Raw genomic sequence first — 18873 nt, 5'->3', positions numbered from 1 at the left:
TCTGATTCAATTTACCTTGGCTATTTAGATACTATAATTCTTGGTGATCATTATATAAAAAAAATTCCTTTGGCAATAAATAATGCCTCCATTTTTCACATCATTCAATTTTTCACTAAAATATGCAATAGGCTTACCTTCTTGGCTTAATACAGCCCCAATAGTGCTGCCACTAGTATCACAATCCACCTAGAACACCTTGCTAAAATTAGGAAGTGCCAACACAAGTTGTTCAGTCACCCTCTTCTTTAGCAATTCAAAACTTCTCGCAGCTGCTGTAGTCCATTTGAACTCTTTTCTATCCCCTCTTATTGTGTTAGTTAGGGGTGCACATATGCCACTTAAATTCTTAATGAACTTCCTCTAGAAACTAACCAGACCATGAAATGATCTCACCTCAGTAGTAGACCTTGGAGTAGGCCATTCCTAGATGGATTTTACCTTCTCTAGATTCATTTTGAGACCTTCAAGTGATACAACAAACCCCAGGTAGACTAACTCTTTTTTAGAAAAGCTACACTTCTTCAGATTAATTAATAGTTTCTCTTCCCTCAACCTTTCAAGGACATTACGAATATGCAATAAATGTTTTTCCAATGTCTTTCTGAAAATTAAAATGTCATCCAAATAGACAATAACAAATTTTCCCAAGAACTTCTTAAGTACCTCATTCATAAGCCGCATGAAGGTGCTTGGGGCGTTCATCAATCCAAAGGGCATGACTAGCCACTCATAAAGACCCTCCTTGGTCTTGAAGGCAATTTTCCACTCATCTCCTTCTCATATACATATTTGGTGATAGCCACTCTTGAGATCTATCTTTGTAAAGTACTGAGCTTCACTCAAGAAGTCCATAAGATCATCCATTCTTGGAAAAGGAAATCGATACTTGATGGTTATCCTATTTATAGCTCGAGAGTCTATACACATTCTTCACTCTCCATCCTTCTTTGGTGCCAGTACTGTAGGTACTACACATGGACTCAGCCTCTCTCAAATCAAACGCTTCCTCAATAGCTCCTGAACCTATCTGTTTAGCTCATCAGACTTAGTAGGAGTCATCCTATGAGTAGCCTTGTTAGGAAAACTAGCTCTAGGGATTAAATCTATCTGATGACTGATTTTCCTTACTAGTGGCAATCCTTCTAGAACATTATCAAAAATGATATCTCCAAACTCACTTAATAAATCTAAAACTTCAAGTGGTATTTCACTACAACCTTTATTATATTTTCTAGGAATTAAAGCATAGCACATATGTTGATGTTTCATGCCATCTAAAAATTTTCTTCCATCAACAAGACAGATCCTAGCACTGCTATATACCTTTTCACCTTCGTTTACCGTGGGCTTTATTTTGTGGCAAACTCAATCCTTTGTTAGAGAGTATGTGTTTGCATGACCATCATGTACTGCATGCCTGTCAAACTACCACAGTTTTCCTAGCAATAGATGGCAGATTCATAGAGAACTTCATCATGGTAACTCCCAATTTTGAACTTCACTAAACATTTTTCACTTACCAAGCCCTTATGATCATCCTTCAGCCAAGTGATCTGATAGGGCTGGGGGTGTTTCTCCCTCTTGAGCTTCAACTTAGAGACCATCTCTTCTGACACTAAGTTGTCAGTGCTACCACCATAATTGATCACATCACAAAATTTATTCTCACACTTGCACCTGGTATGAAATAGTCTCCTTTGTCCTAGTTCAATCTCACCACTTAGTAGGACTCTTTCATTTACTAAAGTCTCTCCTCTTTCTACATCCTTTGAATGTGATGGCTGTGCATCCTTATCCACATGAGCAACCCTAGCTTGGCCCTTAGCTCTCCTATATGTCCTTCCTTTTCGTTGAGGGCATTCAAAGGTACAACAACCTTGTTCATTGCAATGGAAATAGGTACCATGGAAACCTCTTCTTCCTGAACCTTGTCTATTTCCTCTACCTCTTCCTCTCTGATCTCCAAAGTTTTGATCAGGAAAGCGGTTGAAATTCTCGTTCCTCTAGTTCCTGCTAGTACCCACATCTTCATTTTCCTTTTGGGTCTTATTTCAACCTCTAGATGACCTACCACTATCCCTTCCTCCTTGACCATGCTCTCTTTTTCTCCCTTGAAACCTTTTATTTAGCTTCTCTTCAACTCGTAGGGAAAACTAGTATGCCTCTTCAATGCCGGTCAATCTTACCAGACTTAATTCCTCCTAGATGCTAGGTTGTAACCCACTAATATAATGAGAAACCTTCTCCTTATTTACTTCTACATGCCCTACTCTAATCAAAAGTCGGTAAAAATTCTTCATATATTCCTGGACTAATTTTCCTTCTTGCTTTAACCCATGCATCTTCTTAAACAAATCAAGCTCATAGTCAATAGGAATGAACTGCTTCTTTAGTTTGTCCACCATGCAATCCCACCTTGTGATCTTCTCCTTTTCTCTTCTATTTCTTTCCAATTAAACCTCTTGCCACCATATTTTGGCATGGCCTTTTAGTTTGGCCTTGGTAAACTTGACCCTATCTAGATCCCTAATATCCGCATACTCAAGGTACTCTTCTAGTTCATTGATCCTGTCGATCAACTCATCTAGTTTTAGATTTTCTGAAAATACACCCACATCAATTGTAGGTCTTTTCCCAAACTTAGTAATGGACCTAAAAAGCCTCTCCTCTACCTATTTTAGAACTTCTCCTTCAACTTCAACTTCTAGTCCAATTTCTTCTTCTTCATTGTCATCCTCACTTTTGTCACCTGCAGCAACATTTGTTCCTCTACGGAGCTCCTCCTGCAATGCTTGAACCTGTCTTTGGAGGGCTCTAACTTCCTCAGGATTAATAGCTCCAGCCCTTCCACCACACTCTCTTCATGGAGGCATCTTCTTAACTCAAACCCACAACCACACAGTCCTGGTGCAAATTGCCTCACAGTCGGTGCTCTGTCTATGCACTCAGGAAAACTTGCTCTGATACCACTTGATGGGGACATGACCCAAGAATGGAATAGACACAATAGGAAAGGGAAAAATTTATTAACTATGAAAATATGCTAGTACACTTAGTGAAGAGGAAACATTCCCTATGGGCTTACAATAGTATAAATTTGGAGATAATTTCTTCTCCTAGTACCTTCTCTCAAACTCCACTCTGAACTGCCTTTTACAATGCCATTAATGTCCTTAAATAGACCCCAAAAGGTTGGATTAGGAATAAATTCTAGAAAGTGCTAGTTGGCATCCACTTCCAAAATGGAAGGCTCCACAAGTCACTTTAGAAGTTAGTACAAAATTAGAAGAATCCAGAAATGGTAGTCGAACTTTCGAGAGGCATAACTTTTGAACCGTAGCTTCGATCAACAAACCGTTTGCATTTTTGGAAAGCTCGCAGAGTACTCTATAGGCCTATATACCAGCTTTTATTTTTGCCCATTTTTTGGCCTTGTACAAGGTCATTTAATGCCTCGAATCTCACTTTGAAGCATTCTTAGGAGGTCTCTAGAAATTGAAAAACTGTGATAACTTTCAAACTGTGCAGCCTTTGGACCTGATTCTTTTTTTTGAATGTTCTAAATTAAAATTTTAATCCTCCCTCCAATTTATACCTTCTAATTCACCATAATTATGACTCAATTACATAGCCCTATTTTTCTGGCATTTACATGTATCCCAAGGTGCTTAAATACTCTAACCTAGAACACTGATAGTGGAATTGTGAGAGTTGGAACCTTTATTTGACCCAAATGGGTATCTAGAAATGAAAACACATGAAACATAAAATATGTATAGGTACATTTTTTTTGGGGTGACATAAGATTGCCCTTATAGCTCTGGATGCTCCTGCATCATGATACTAGAGATCAAGGACATTATAATCCTTTTGAATAGGGTAAAAGGAAACTAACATTCCATTCATTGGGATAATTGGATGTACTTTTTCATTTAGGCCATTTTGGGGAAAGAGAAATTCATTTATTGGGCTAATATTATAGAAGGTTGCAAGAGAAAATTTCCTGAGTGTCCAGGACTTCTGGATTTAATATGTCATCCTACCTATTTTATATTCTACCCTATGGTAAAGAATGGAAAGGTCTTGACCATTAGGTGTGTAATAAAAGATTTCCTATCTATGAATATTACCCCCTATTATAAAAGAGAAAAAATATGGAATGTTTCAAAAGAGTTCAAGATACTTTGCTTTCTAGGTTAGTTTTCAAGCTTAAGGGAAAAGATTATAGGAGGTTGTCCAAAGAAGCAACCTAGTTGGTTACCATCTCTGGTAGTTTCTTTATTCAATCTCTAAAGTTCATGTATTTTTGAATTGGAGTTTATGAAGGAAAACCTTTGAAGCTACCCTGATATTATTTGGATTGCTATGTGTTAATTAAATTATGTAGACAATTAGTGGAAGTAGAGAAAACTTGTAAAGCCTAGAAAGGCTCTAGTTACACCTTTTCCATTGAGGTTGGACATTACCGATGTAAGACTATTCAAGACTCCCTTAGCATGAAGGTGAAAATTAAGACCATGAAGCTCTTATTTTACTCTCCATGTTTTGATTTTGATAGTCAATATTTTTCTTTTAGATACTTTGAAATGTACCCTTCCTTTTCTCATATTCCATAGATAGAGGATTTCTGAGCTAATTGTGAAAATAAATATGAAGTTAGGAAATAATTGTGGTCAAGGATCACATGGAAGAAGATCAAAGATGCTAACCTCCGATTGATTATTCTTGGAGTTTTCAAAGAAGAAAATGAAGAAGTAGTTGACTTGGTATATGTTGGGAAGACTAAAGCCCATCCATTGCCTACAATTGACTAGGAAACGCTAGAAGAAGATGACCTACAAACTATAATTTTACTTATCATGGCTAGAACTAAACAATGGCTTGAAAACAAGGGATGGCCAAAACTAATGCCCATTGCCTCTAAAGTTTAGAGAGCTTCCACTAGTCCTAATTTATCTCACCTTTTTTTTAGTCTAATAAATTTGTCCCCTCTCCCACTGAAAATGTTCAAAAGTCGAGAATTGAACCAAAATTCATTGTTCAAAGTTCAATTCAATTCCCTTCCTCAATTAGGTCGACTCAATCTCATCATAGGAAAAGAAAAGGAAAACAAAGCTCAATAGTAGAAAATCATATAGAATCAATTGAGGTTGACTTAAGAGAAGAATTTATGACCAAGAGTTCAAGTGGTGAAATGGATCAAGGAAGTAAGCAAGTTGCAAAAGGAGCTAATACCTTGAGTTCAATGGTTGTTAGTGCATCCCCTATTTTTCAAAATATTCCCCCCAAAGATAATTCTTCTATTCCTATGTGGTTTAACTTGTTAGTGAGAAGAAAAAGGAATATAGTCCCTGCAACTCTTCTAATGCAAGACATGGTAAGAAAATCCCTAGGAAAAACCCCTAAAGTTAAAAGGCCTAAGAATAAAACTATACTAGATGTGGATGAAGAAATAGGGCATTGGGTATCTAATTTTATGAAACCAACAACTGATAAGAGTTTGGATGATGTTATGTTGCAATATTATATAGTAAAGAAGATCATTCTTGATCCAACATCTAGAGCAACAGACATGAAAATATGGAACATTGGTAACACAAGGATTTTGCGATGCATTTGGAAGGATTAGAGAAACAAGTAAGAGTTTAAATAGATGGTAGAGTATATCCATGGGATGAAAAGCCTATATACTAGAGCATTACCCAATGCAATCTCTATTATAGATATTACTTTTGCCACTAATAAGAGTTATATTGAACATGTCAAGAGAGACAAATCAATCACTCACACTTGTGATGAATGGCTAAGTGTAGTAAAGGGCCAAGGGTTAGTTACTTCTCAGACTTCACCAACACTAATGTGAGAGAAAACAAGGTGATGATAGCCTTATAATTAGAAATGAATGCATGAGAATTAGAGAAGGTGAAATGGGATGAATATATCATTTATAATTTTGAAGTTCAAGAATATTAGTAGACAAGTTTTTAGTTGAAAAACTAGGGGTAAGTGTTACTATAGATTTACCGTTTATTGCTAGAGCTAATATGGAGTAGAGAAAGATTGAAATTAAGTAAGGCCTCAAAGAATGCACATAGTTACAATATAAAATGACTAGTTTGAGGAAAATCCTAGCTAGTGACATCAAGTGTATTGATGCCAAGATTATGGAAAATAGAAGCCAAGAAGAAAAAAGTTCAAAAAAGGTAGAATCAACCTTCTTATCTAGGATTGAGGCACTAAAGAAAGAAAAGGAGGTCTATGTTAAAGACCTAACCATAATTTCCAGAGCTGATTCAATGATGATTATCTGCATCGATGATTTGGAGGCACAAGATAAGAGGCTAGAGCATGTAACCTAGATTATGAAAATGTGGAAGTTGTGTCTTGAAAAACTTAAGGTCTCTTAGTAGAAAGAGTTGATCAATTTTCTTGCAATGCACAAAGCCTGGAAAGAGGTAGGTGGTGTCATCCCTTTAAACTAGGAGATGAATGTTGTTGTTAGAAATATAGCTAGCAATTAGCTATTAATCTAGGGGCTACAAGCCAATAGTTACTTTGTTCCCCTTTTACATTAATTTTAGAAATACTCTATTTTAATTTGATAGCTAATAACTCCTTGGGGAGTTAGTTTTTATAACTAATTTGGAAGCCCTATGTGGCTATATATTTTGTTTTATGTGATCTTTGAAGGGTCAAATCTTTGAAAAAATTCTTATTAATAGATATTTTTGATACTACTAAAAAATGTCTTTTGGTTATTACTTTTAAAAGTTAATGAAAGATAATGATTAATCATTTGGTTATTCTCTTATCATCCATTTAAGTGATCATGTGATTACATCAATTGAATTACTTATTGTATGAAATTTAGTTTTTCTATGGTAATGCATTTTCATTGAATTGCTAAAGTAATGCTTGTATTATTTTCTTGTTGTTCAATAAATTGATTAGGAACTTGAGAAACTCACTTGTGCATACCACGTGGCTTTATTTGTGAGATTATCATCTTTTAATCTACAATGTTCTTTCATGTTTATGGGAGGATGTTTTTTTTCCATTAAGTTCTTTCGAGTTAAAAGAGAAAGTACAATCATTCTTTTTTACTAAAAGTCATAATGATTAATCATTCAAAAAGAGAGTCATGCCTTTGAACATAGAGTGTTCTTCAATTTAAGGAACTCATTTGTTGTGAGTTAGCTTTTCCAAATTTTAAAATATCTTAGCTAACATTAGAAAAAATTCTTCACTAACAATAATAATATACAACATATTTTTTTCCAATAAAATAGTTTAATGCCTTAATATGCATCAAATACATAAATGTAGTACATTTATTTCTTATAATAAATGACATAACTATCCATTCATAAAAACTTTCATTTGTTTTGAATGAACTTTTACACTCATCCCCCTACCTTGATATTATTTGATTGTAACTTTATCTTAGTTCTATCTTTGAATAATAACATGCTTCACCCAACTAATCTGTAAGGTCTTCAATTGTAGGAATGGAAAATTTATACTTCATGAAGATTTTGTTAATGGATCTTGAGTTAATACACAACCTCTACATGCCATAATTCTTAGGGGATAACACTATGGGTGTTGCACAAGGGCTCAAGATCTTCCTTACTAACCCTTTACCTAGGATCTCCTACAGTTGCTTAGATATATCCTCTTTTGTGTGGTTGTCATCTTAGATGTAGGATTAGGTGGAATTATTACACTTGGTATCAAGTCAATTTGATTATCCACATATTTGATTTATGGTAAATCATTTGGTACCTCCTCCCAAACTACACCCTTATATTTCTCTAGAAATCCTTGCACATTTTTGGGGATCTTCTCCTCCTTAATATACTACAGATCAAAATTACTTTTTAGATTAAAAATCAAGGCATACCCCTAATTATCCTTGAATTTCATGATGTTTAGAATGTATTTTCCATTCACTATTATTATTCTCAATCCTACTTATTTACTTATTCCATCTTACAGTAATGGATCTATCTAAAACTCCCTACCATTCTTAATTATAAAGAATGAATTCTTTTTCCCATCATGTTGGGATTCCACTTCATACTATCATGGATTCCCCAATAGTAAATAGAATGCATCCATGAGGATTAAATCACACAAAATATTATATGTGTACTCTCCTATTTCAAATTCCACACATACTTTTTCAATAACCAAAATATTTTTCCCTTCGTTCAACCTAGAAACTTTTTTATGGATTAGGACATGGCAATCTTTTTAACTTTATTTTTTCTACCATTTCTACTAAAAATACATTCTTATTTGAACCAAAGTCTACTATAACTTGACATACTTTCACAAGCCATGATATGGTCTTAAAAAGAGCCTTCATTTGAGGGGGCTCTTGATTTTGAGTAACCTTCAACAAGGTCCTTCTCATCATAAAGATTTCTCCATCATGAGTATGTCTTGCATTTCCAAAAGAGGAATTGACACTTTGATAATAATCAATTGGTTCCTTCTCTCTCTTCCATGAGAGTTAGAGAACTTGTCATGGCACTTACTCATTTGGTTCCCTACTTGATTTAATTTTGTTACCCTATTTTTTGTCATGTCATTTTCAAGATTAAGTTTCCAAACCCATGCTAAAATTTTCTATGTCCAAGGTTGGGTTTGGCTAGGAGTTTCTTCTCAAGGGCAACCCTTTTTTTCTTTTGTCAAGTTTTTAGGATATTGGTGCACTAATATCTCATCTTCTTACCTTAAGCACAAAATCCCTTAATCTAGTATGCTTCTGGGTTGCCAAGTTTTCTAAGAGTTGCTCCCCTTTAGAAGTTTCTAGGTTTTCCCCTAATGAGAAGATTTTCTCAAGTCCTTTTAGTTCTTCAAAAGGATTTGGGGTTTAGAGTTTCAACTACTCTATTTCTCCCCCACCTGGTGGATAAATATTCTCAAGGAGTTTCCAAAATGTGGTGGATCTCTCTACACTAGCTAAGTCCTAAAGAAATGTCAAGTGAAAGTTTGTAGAGTTGATGTTTGAAGAGAAATTTTTCCCTAAGGCTTCCCAAAGAATGAAAAAATTTAAATATAAAGACTTGTTAGAAAGAAGCTCTTTTCACGATTTCTTAATTTCAGTGGTGGTGTTTCCCAAATTTTTGAAAGGTAGAAAATTGAGTAAGTGTACAAAGTTTGTATGTAGAATTCCACTTTCAAGGTGCTCAAAGGTAAAGTCTTGGGTGCAATATTCAAAGAGGAGTTTTAAGTGAATCAATTTTTTTGGTTCTTGAAAGGGGGAAAATGGCTAAATATAAGGAGTTTCAAAGAAGAGGAGGAAGAGGTTCTCCAAGGCCAAAGGTGTAGTTGTTCCTTGGGGAATCCAAAAAATTGAATCTTGACTATATTCTCATGCCTTAGCCAAATTTCATGTCGAGAAGTTTCTATTCACATGACTTCATTTCAAGTTGATAGAATTTTAAATAATACAATCTTTCTATTAATGGGTTATATGAAAGGGCATGGGTGACCACACTTTTTGCTCATTAATCTAGGAGTTAATGCAAATTTGATCATTGCGAGCTTCAAGTGTGCTAGAATTTAATGTGAAACTAATGGGAAAGATATTCATCCAATGATAAAAAAGGGAGATTTATAAATTAAGACCCACCTTGTAAAAAGTTATCATTCCTTCTTTCTAATGATCATTTTTGAAATCTATAAGTTAGTTACTTGAAGTGCTATGAAACTATGTCTATGAAGTTAATGGGGTATGATAGTATTAATAGAATAGATTAACAATAAAGAATTTAAGTGATACTTAATTGAGATTCTATAATCTAGGGGGTTTACATCAAAGACTAAATGCACACCCAATTCACCCCATTACTTAGTGGTTGAAAAAAAGTGGTTTAGTTGAAGTTGATAGTTTCCCTGTTGTTGTACAGGCACCAGAGTTGATTCACAAGTGCATAACTCATTTTGATCTTGATATGAAGAAAATAAGAATGCTAGGTGATGAGGTTTTGATCACCCTTGAAAAAAACACATTACAAAATAGTCTCAAGCTCCTGGTTAGGGATATGTACACACACATGGATTTCTAGAACTCAACGTCAATGTTCAATAAGAAGAAGACCTTATGACCTAGAGATATGATGGCTACTTGGTTCAAGAATCCCTAAGTGAGGAAGATAAAAGTGTTGAAGACATTGTATGACACTAATCCTAAGTGGGAGATCATAGATATTGTCATTCTCTACATAATTTTAAGGGAAATGACAATTCTCTAAATTTTGTAGAGCACTTTTTCTATATGGTGCAAACAGTATGCATAGAAGGAGAATCCATAAACCAGAGTCAAATTCTTTGTGACAATATTTCTAGTTGGCTCTAGGTCGCTAAGGTCTAGTATTGATTCTTCATGTCTTCATATTTGATCTACACATTGGCCACTATTTAACTATGCCCATGACTCCTGGACATTCAAAAGTTTGATGAGAGCACCTTGATCCATGATTTTTATGCATGTCTCAAGTTGCATAGGAGCTATGAAATTTTTAAGGTAAATGATGCCTTCACCATAAGGATCTATTACATGTCTTTGGGGTGCCCAAAGTGTTGCTTCTCCTAGGAAGCCATGTCGATGGTGTTATAGTTTGAAAGCTTTTTCATCTAGTTTTTGACATTTAATTATATCATAATTATAGGATTTGATGGTTTTCAATGGAAAATACCAAGGTATCTAGATGATCACAAAGTATTGGTGGAGATGGGCCAGAAAACCCTAGAAGTGAATGAGTTGTTCTTGGCTATCAAGAAAAGAGACATTCCATTTCTAGTCTTAGTAAGAGCTTATTCTTATGCTTCACAGTCAAATGCAAAGAATCTCCTAAATAATTTTAAAGATAAGTATGAATTGACCTTGTATGAATTTATAAGGTTACAATTTGATCTAGTAGATTTCATAAAGAAAAACCTATAGTTAGGCCCCTTGTACAATCATGTTCCAACACTTGAAGACTATTATGATAACTATGTAGAAAAAATGGAAAGTCGAGAAATATTTTACTCAAAGGTGACTATTGAGTAGGTGAAGTTCTATCAAGTAAATATTGATGTGGAGGGAATAAAAGAAAATAGAGAGTTCATGCAGTACTCTAATTATTTGAATAAGGTGAAGGGTACACCTATTAATTTACCTCCTCCACTTGGTCCAATAGTTAGAAATATGGAATTACTAATGGATGAAGTAATCAAAATAATAGACAAATGGGTTGAATGGAACCAAGCATGGAGAAAGAGGATAGTTAATTTTTCATTGGGTTCTTAGCCTACGCAATCCACCCTTCCAACCTTGACAACCACAGTTGCATTGACAAAAAGTATGTTCATGTGTCCTTCCCAAATAGTCAAAAAAATAATTAGAGATGATGACTAGCTAGAGAAGAACATGAAAGAATCTCCTACTTACAAAGGTGGGCCAACCACTATTATTGGTTCCACCAAAGAATTAGAAAAAGGGGGAGACAAGTGCATGATGCAGGGGAAGAAGGAAAATTCCAAAAATATAAAGGAGCAAAAATTTTCAGCCACCACAATAAATCTTGATGGATTTTATGGAGATGGTAGACAAGATGGAGATTCCTAGCCACACCATACACCTCATTCTCCTAGCCCAAGCTAAGGTAATATTCCAATAGTAACTTCTTCTAAGACTATTGTCTTTCCTTTCCTTAGTAGGAAAACAAAGAATCCATGAGTGACAAGAAAATTATTTGACTCCACGATGCTTTAGTCCTCACTAAATGTACTATAGTTAGAGTCATGGTTGGAGAATACTTTGGAGAGAAAAAGAAAGAGGGTGGAGGATAGTGAGCCACCCAAGGATCTTATTTTTGAGACACTAAAGTAGGCCCTAGACATCAAGCAACTGAAGAAGACCCTGATGTTGGCTGCTATTGGAAAGGATGTGACATTGGGAAATTATGCGAAGGAGGTAAAAAAAGTGCAAAAAGAAAGAAGTTTGGCAGAGCTTGACTCATCAAAAATTTCCATTCAAAAGTGTGACATGGGTCCCCCTCAGCATGACATGAAGAGATACATTTTAAAATTCTTCAACAAAGAGATAGGCAGCAAACTTGATGAGCTAAAAATGACTAAGGCTAAATTGAAAGTAATTAATAAGAAGTTATCTAAGTATATAGGGTAGATTTTCATCCCACTAGCTGCTAGAGTACAGGAATGTAGGAGTTGATGAAATCCAACTCCATAGTGCACCAAGATCACTTGCATGCAAATAGCTTACTGAAGAGAAACCGAAGGAGCAAGAGCTTGAAGCAAACAATGCAAGAGAAAATATTTCACAATAGGAAAATGAAATTGCTATGTGAATCAATGAATTTACAATGAGAGAGAGACCAAATATAAAGGCCTCAAGTAATCTTGTAGAACAAGCTGGAAAGAGCTAGAAGATAAGGTTGACAACTAAGCATGCTTCCACAAAAGGGTGGAATACACTAGAAGGGAAAAAACTCCCATGTTGTCAACAATTCATCAACTACAACTATTAACTAAATGCATTAACCTAAGTAAACTTAAGTAATAGAATAAATAATTAATAAATAATTATTTACTCTAACACCCCCACTTAAGTGCAACTTAGGGGAATGCCTTAAGCTTACAAAAACTAAGATGTAATGTAGAATGGGTCCTAGCAACAAGGCCATGTTAGGTACCCATGAATAATGCAAAGAAATGTAACCTCTAAAAATAAGGAAAGAGAGAAAACCTCATGGGAAAAACCCTCCCCCAAAAAGAGGTAAAAGCATGCTGAAAAAAAAATGAAGTGAAGGAAGGAAGGCCTTAACCAGTCCCCCCAAGGAAAACTTTCGTAACCCCAAGCATAGACTACAAATGAAGATAGCATGGCGATGCAAAACATTTAGTGAAGATGTCAACAACCTGTACATTGGTGGGAATGTACTCCAATGTAATAACACCATCTTGGATTAGCTAATAGATGAAGTGTATATGCAACTCAATGTGCTTGGTATGTTGATGCTCGATTAGATTGCGAGAAATGTGGATGGCACTTTGATTATGGCACCAAAAAATAGTGGGATGATTAGCAGGAAAACCCAACTTAGTCATCAACTGTTGAAGCCATAAAACCTCCTAACTAGCAAGTATTGTGGCTTGGTACTCAACCTTTGTAGATGAAAGTTCTCGATCATGTTGCTTCTTGCAAGACAATGTGATAGGACTAGAGCCAAGACAAAACACAAAGCTAGAAGTAGACTTCCAATCATCGACATCACCAACCCAATCTAAGTCAGTGTTGCCAAATATGTGTGGATTCCCCATGGTGTAATGAATTCCATACATGAATGTGTCCTGAACATATCTCAAAATATGCTTGGTAGCTTGCCAATGACTCTCATGAGGGTCCTAAGAAAATTGAGAGACAAGGCCAACTACAAAGGAGAGATTAGGATGAGTGTGTGTTAGGTACAACAAGCTTCCAACCAACTACCAATACAAAGTAGCATCCATAGAAGGTGAAGAGCAAGAGGCAGACAAAGTGACACATGACTAAAAATGTGTGCAAGAAGGCTTGCAATCAAGCATGTCAAAGTGATGAAGCATGTCAAGAGTATACTTTTACTGATACACAAAAATCCTAGTAGAGGATTGAACAATCTAGAGACCAAGAAAATAGTGTAGCAAACTAAGACCAGTCATCTCAAATTAGTCCATCAATGCTCGCTTAACATTTCAAAGCATAGATGATGAGCTACACATGAGAATAAGATCATCAAAATATAGGAAAAGAATCAAGATCTCATCTCTAAGATATTAAATATACATTGTGGGATTAGAATGGCAGTGAGTGAAGCCTGTAGAAAGCATAAAAGAGTCCATATTCTCATACCAAGCCCTAGGGGCTTGTTTGAGACCATACAATGAGCATCAAAGTCTGCAAACCAAGGAGAAATCTTTCACAAATCCTAGAGGCTACTCCATATAAATCTCCTTAGTGATATCACCATGCAGGAAGGCACTCTTCACATCCATATGATAAATAGGCCATCCCTATGAAGCTGTGAGGGATAAGACAAGGTAGATAGAATTCATCTTGGTGACAGGGGAAAATGTCTTGGTGTAGTCAATACCCTCAACTTTTGAAAAACCCTTTGCAACAAGATGAGCTTTATACTTATCAATTGAACCATCAATAGCATACTTAGTATAATAGATCCATTTGCATTGCACTAGCTTTCTCCCAATAGGAAGAGGACAAAGATCCCATGTGTGATTTTTCATCAAAGAAGAATATTCCTCCTCTATTGCACTATCCCATTTAGAATGTCCTATAACTTTTGCAAATGTCTGAGGATCATCACTAATAGCATGACTGAGAAGATTGGAACTTGCAGTATGAGAATGAGTGTGATAGGAAGTGGAAGGGTCACCAGCTAAAGATCCTACAACCTCAACTGTAGCTTGAGCCAAATTAGGCATTTGGGGAGGATCCTATGGTGGAGGTAAATGGGGACCACCATGATCATCATCCTCATCATCTATGGAAAAAATTGGAAAAGAGGAGGGAGTAGTGGGAGGTGAAATAGGCGTTGGAGGCAAGGTATGAACTGCAGAGGGCTCTCATCAAACTAGACATCCTATTGAAATAGGACCTCTCTAGAATCAGGATCAAAATCAAGATCAAACAACCTATAAGCCTTAACATCCTCACAATAGCCAACAAAAATGAGTGGTCAATTCTTCTGTTCCATTGCTTTCCTTTGCGCATAAGGTACAAATGCCCATGCTACACTCCTAAAAACTCAGAATGATGATACATTAGGTTTGACATGAGACCAAGCCTCCTCAGGAGTCATATGTTGAACTATTTTGTGATTCATCTAATTATAAATATAGCTGGCACAATTGACTGCCTCTACCCAAAAACATGAATCCATGGAGCTGGACTAAATCATACAATTAACCATCTCCTGAAGTGTTCTATTCTTTCTCTTAGCCACACCATTCTGCTGAGGAGTGTAGGGCACTAAAAAATGATGCTAAAGACTATGTTTAGAACAAAAATCTCTAAAATCTTGGCTCATGTACTCCCCCCATTGTTTGTGTGTATCCATCGAATAGAAAGACCAAATTGCTTCCCTACAAATGTCTTAAAGATATGAAATGAATCAAAGAAATTAGACTTGTACTTGAGAAAGTACACCCATTTGTGTCTGGAGAAGTCATCAATGAATGTAAGCACATATCTGGCACCCAAAAAAGGAGTGGGAAATTACATGAGGTCACTATGAATCAACTCAAAAGGTGCCAAAGCACAAGTGGCTCATCCATGTGGAAAGAATCCCTATGTTGCTTGCCAAGTGTACAACCTTGACAAATACCATCTAGACAAGAAATCTAGGGGAGCCTAAGAACAAGTGCCTATGTGCTCATCTGTTGAAGACATCTATAATTGACATGCCCAAAATGTTCATGCCAAAGTTTTCTTACTGAATCTACATGTGTAACAACACATGAACCTGTGTCATCAAAATACTCAAATCCATCAAATTTGTAGATGCAAGATGTATAGTCAACAGTCCCAGTAGCCACAATCATCTTAGAATCATGTAAGTCCTAGATAACCACATCATGTGGTGAGAAATCAACTATCTTACTAGAGCCAAAGTGAAAAATCTAATAGATAGACAATAGGTTCATCAAAATATCAAGGACACAAAGAACATCTTGAAGAGAGCCCTCGGCTAGTGCAGTAGAACTAGAACCCAGAATTGAAAGTTGTGATGAGTTCCCAACAACAATCTATGTGGTAGCACAAGGAGCAAGTGAAGTAAGAAACTTAGGAGTGTTTGTCATATGTTGAGAGGTATTGGAATCAAGAATCCATGTAGGCCCTGAAGTCGTAGCTCGAGCAGAAAGAACATGACCTTTCCCTACAGGGGGGATGAAGACCAAGGGGATGAAATATGATGCTTCTTCATGGCTTCCTTTAATGCCTCCAAACACTTCCAAAAACTAGAAATGAGATGTCCATCCTTGCCATAAAAACTACAGGTCTCACTAGATTTCTTGTTGGTCTTGGAGGTAGACTCAACAGACTTCGAAGAATCTTTACCCTTTGAAGGGCTTGCTAGAGGACTAGCTGAAGGCTTAAGATTAGATTTTGTGAATCTTTCTTTGATTTTCCTTTCTTCTTGGATTTCCCCTTAGAATTTTGAGCAACCAATGCTTGGCTAGAAGAGCTAGAGGCATCCACCTATTGGATCTTTTCCTGTTCTTGTGTCAACTAATCACAAAATGTCTCAAATGTAGACATCGTATGTCTGTCACCAAGGGCATCCATAGTGGAGTAGAAAGTAGAAGAAAAAATATAGATTTAAATTTCATCAAGGAATCTTAAATGGTGGGAAAACTAGCTGGTGACAAAGAAGTTAACTCTACATCAAGCTGAAGTGCTTGGAACTCATTCACTATGCCAAACAAAGTCTAAAATTTGAGCCAATAAGATCATGGAGTAGTCAAACCATCCAAATGAAATAATAGATTGTCTGAAATATTTAGTACAATCAATCCCATGCCCTCATCCATTTTATTCCTATGCTGAAGAACTGTGTGCTAGAAAATGTGACCTGTTAGGAGCATGAGTTAACAAACAAACATTAGTTAAAAACCTTGAAAGTGTATCAAAGATTCATCAAAATGAAAGGAACAAACACTAACTAATGCTTCCTTGAGTTTTGCAACCCTAAGTAGCTAACAAACCCAATCTTCCAGCCACCTCTACAGCTCAACAAGGGCAACCATAAGAGGCCTTGTTGGTGTGTTAAGATGGGGGGGTATGTTTTATGTGCTCTCCCAAACACAACAATGGAGTTAATCTCTTGAGTGGATGTGCAAGTGTGAGTAAAAATGAAATATGAACCTAGGTTAGATGAAATGAAGAACACCTCAAGAAATGGCTATGGAGAAAGCCATACTTGAAGGTATTCAAGGATGAAACTTTAGAATGCAACTAAGAAACTAATGAGATGTGCAAGCTAAACTAAGATGTAAATGAAATGGAGATGCTAATACATGAAGAAACTAGACTAAAATGCATGAGACAAACTAAATCAGCTACCAAATGGTTAGTATGATCCTAGAAATCTCTATAAAAATCAAACTACCATGCAAACTCTTAGCATGAGAACTCAAAACTCAAAATGGCATGGTAACAATGCAATAATGGGAGATGTAAATTCTTGAGACAAGCCCTCTATTTATAGGCTCAAGAGAGGGCTTGGTGAGGTGGCGTCCATGTAGATGCCACTTAAGGTCACATGCAAGCCATGCAAATGGTCAAGAATTCAAAGTTTTCTCACACACACATGAGAAAATTTGAGAAGAAGAGTGGGAGACAAGAGTGCAAAGGGGAGTGTGTAGGCATGCCATCTCACACATGTGTGAGCACACTCTTAGACTAATAAGGGGGATTAGGGAGATGATTAGAAATGATTAAGTGGGATTAGAGAAGAAGTAGGCTTAAGAGGATGAAAATGATGGTTATAGGCTAAGCTCTAGGTTAGGCTTAAGATTAAATTAAATGAAATTTAATTTAATCATGGGTTTAGAGGAATTAATAGGATGTGAGGATTAAATAAAGAAAATTTATTTAAAAGAGGGGATGATGGAGGATCATGTGTTAAATTAATTTAACACATTAACACTAGGAGTATTTAAATTAAATTTAAATATTTAGGAGAATGAACTCATTCAATTAAAATAATTTAATTAAATAAGTAGAAGAATGTGAGCAATATAATTAATTAATTAATAATTAATTACAGTGTCATGGACAATATTAAAATTAATTAATATAGTGTTTAGGGATGATTTTAAGCATCTACAAGAACCTTAAAAGGGCATGTAAGAATAGGTTGATTCTCATCCAGACATGACCATAAGCCCCTTGACATGAGAAGCCTAGTCATTTGTGCCTTCTAGGTGTGATAGTTGTGTGGCATGAGATCGGTCACAAATGGATCTTCCATTGAAAGAGAAGAAGATGGAAGTAGAAGGGTCTTATTCTGGATTAAATTACAAAAAATTAAATTGCCCCACCCCACCCCACCCCCACAACAGATAATGATATCCCTCAAATACTACAAAAACCAATTATGAAAAGCAAAAAAAATTGAAAAAGAACTTGGATTCTGGATGTAGAGATGGAGGAAACAAAAAGCCTCTACTTTGATGCCAAAAATAAGAGCTCAAACAAAATTGGAATGTGATGAAACGAACACCATTGTCTCTATCTCTGAGTTATCTTTCTGGTGCTTCTTTTGAGTCGAAAAAATACCTCCATATGTTTAAGTTATGGCCAAAAAATCAAGTGCTGCTCCAAAAAAACCTTGTTGGAAAAATACAGTCACTGGAAAAAATTTGATGGCCATATGGCCATCAACTAGACATCACTAGTAGAAAATTCTAGTTGCTAGTTTGCTGACATTAGCAGCCAGAAAATGATGTCAGGATAGGGTTGGTCAGTGATGATGTCAACAATAAAAAAAAATGATGTGGCACTAGAAAAATGACATCATATGCTAGTTTGGTGATATAAGGTTGCCACAGATTAACGTTACCTGCCATAGTGGTGATAGGTGGTGGTCCATCGGTAGTGGTGGCACCCAGGAGGAAAACCTAGTGGCATAGCTACCATTTCACTAACGGAGGCAGAGAGGAGGTTGCATGCCAGTGGGGACTAGGGCTGGGCATTGCATGGGTGCCATGGCTAGCTTTGGTAAAGCATAGGTGGTGTGTGGGCAGCCTTGCGGTGGCACATGAGCCATGCTATGGTGGTGTGCACTTTTTTAT

This window comes from Cupressus sempervirens, chromosome 10, assembly GCF_028749045.1.
Source record: "Cupressus sempervirens isolate cs-2001-9-10 chromosome 10, ASM2874904v1, whole genome shotgun sequence".
NCBI lineage: Eukaryota > Viridiplantae > Streptophyta > Pinopsida > Cupressales > Cupressaceae > Cupressus > Cupressus sempervirens.
This window is presented reverse-complemented; position numbering follows the sequence as displayed.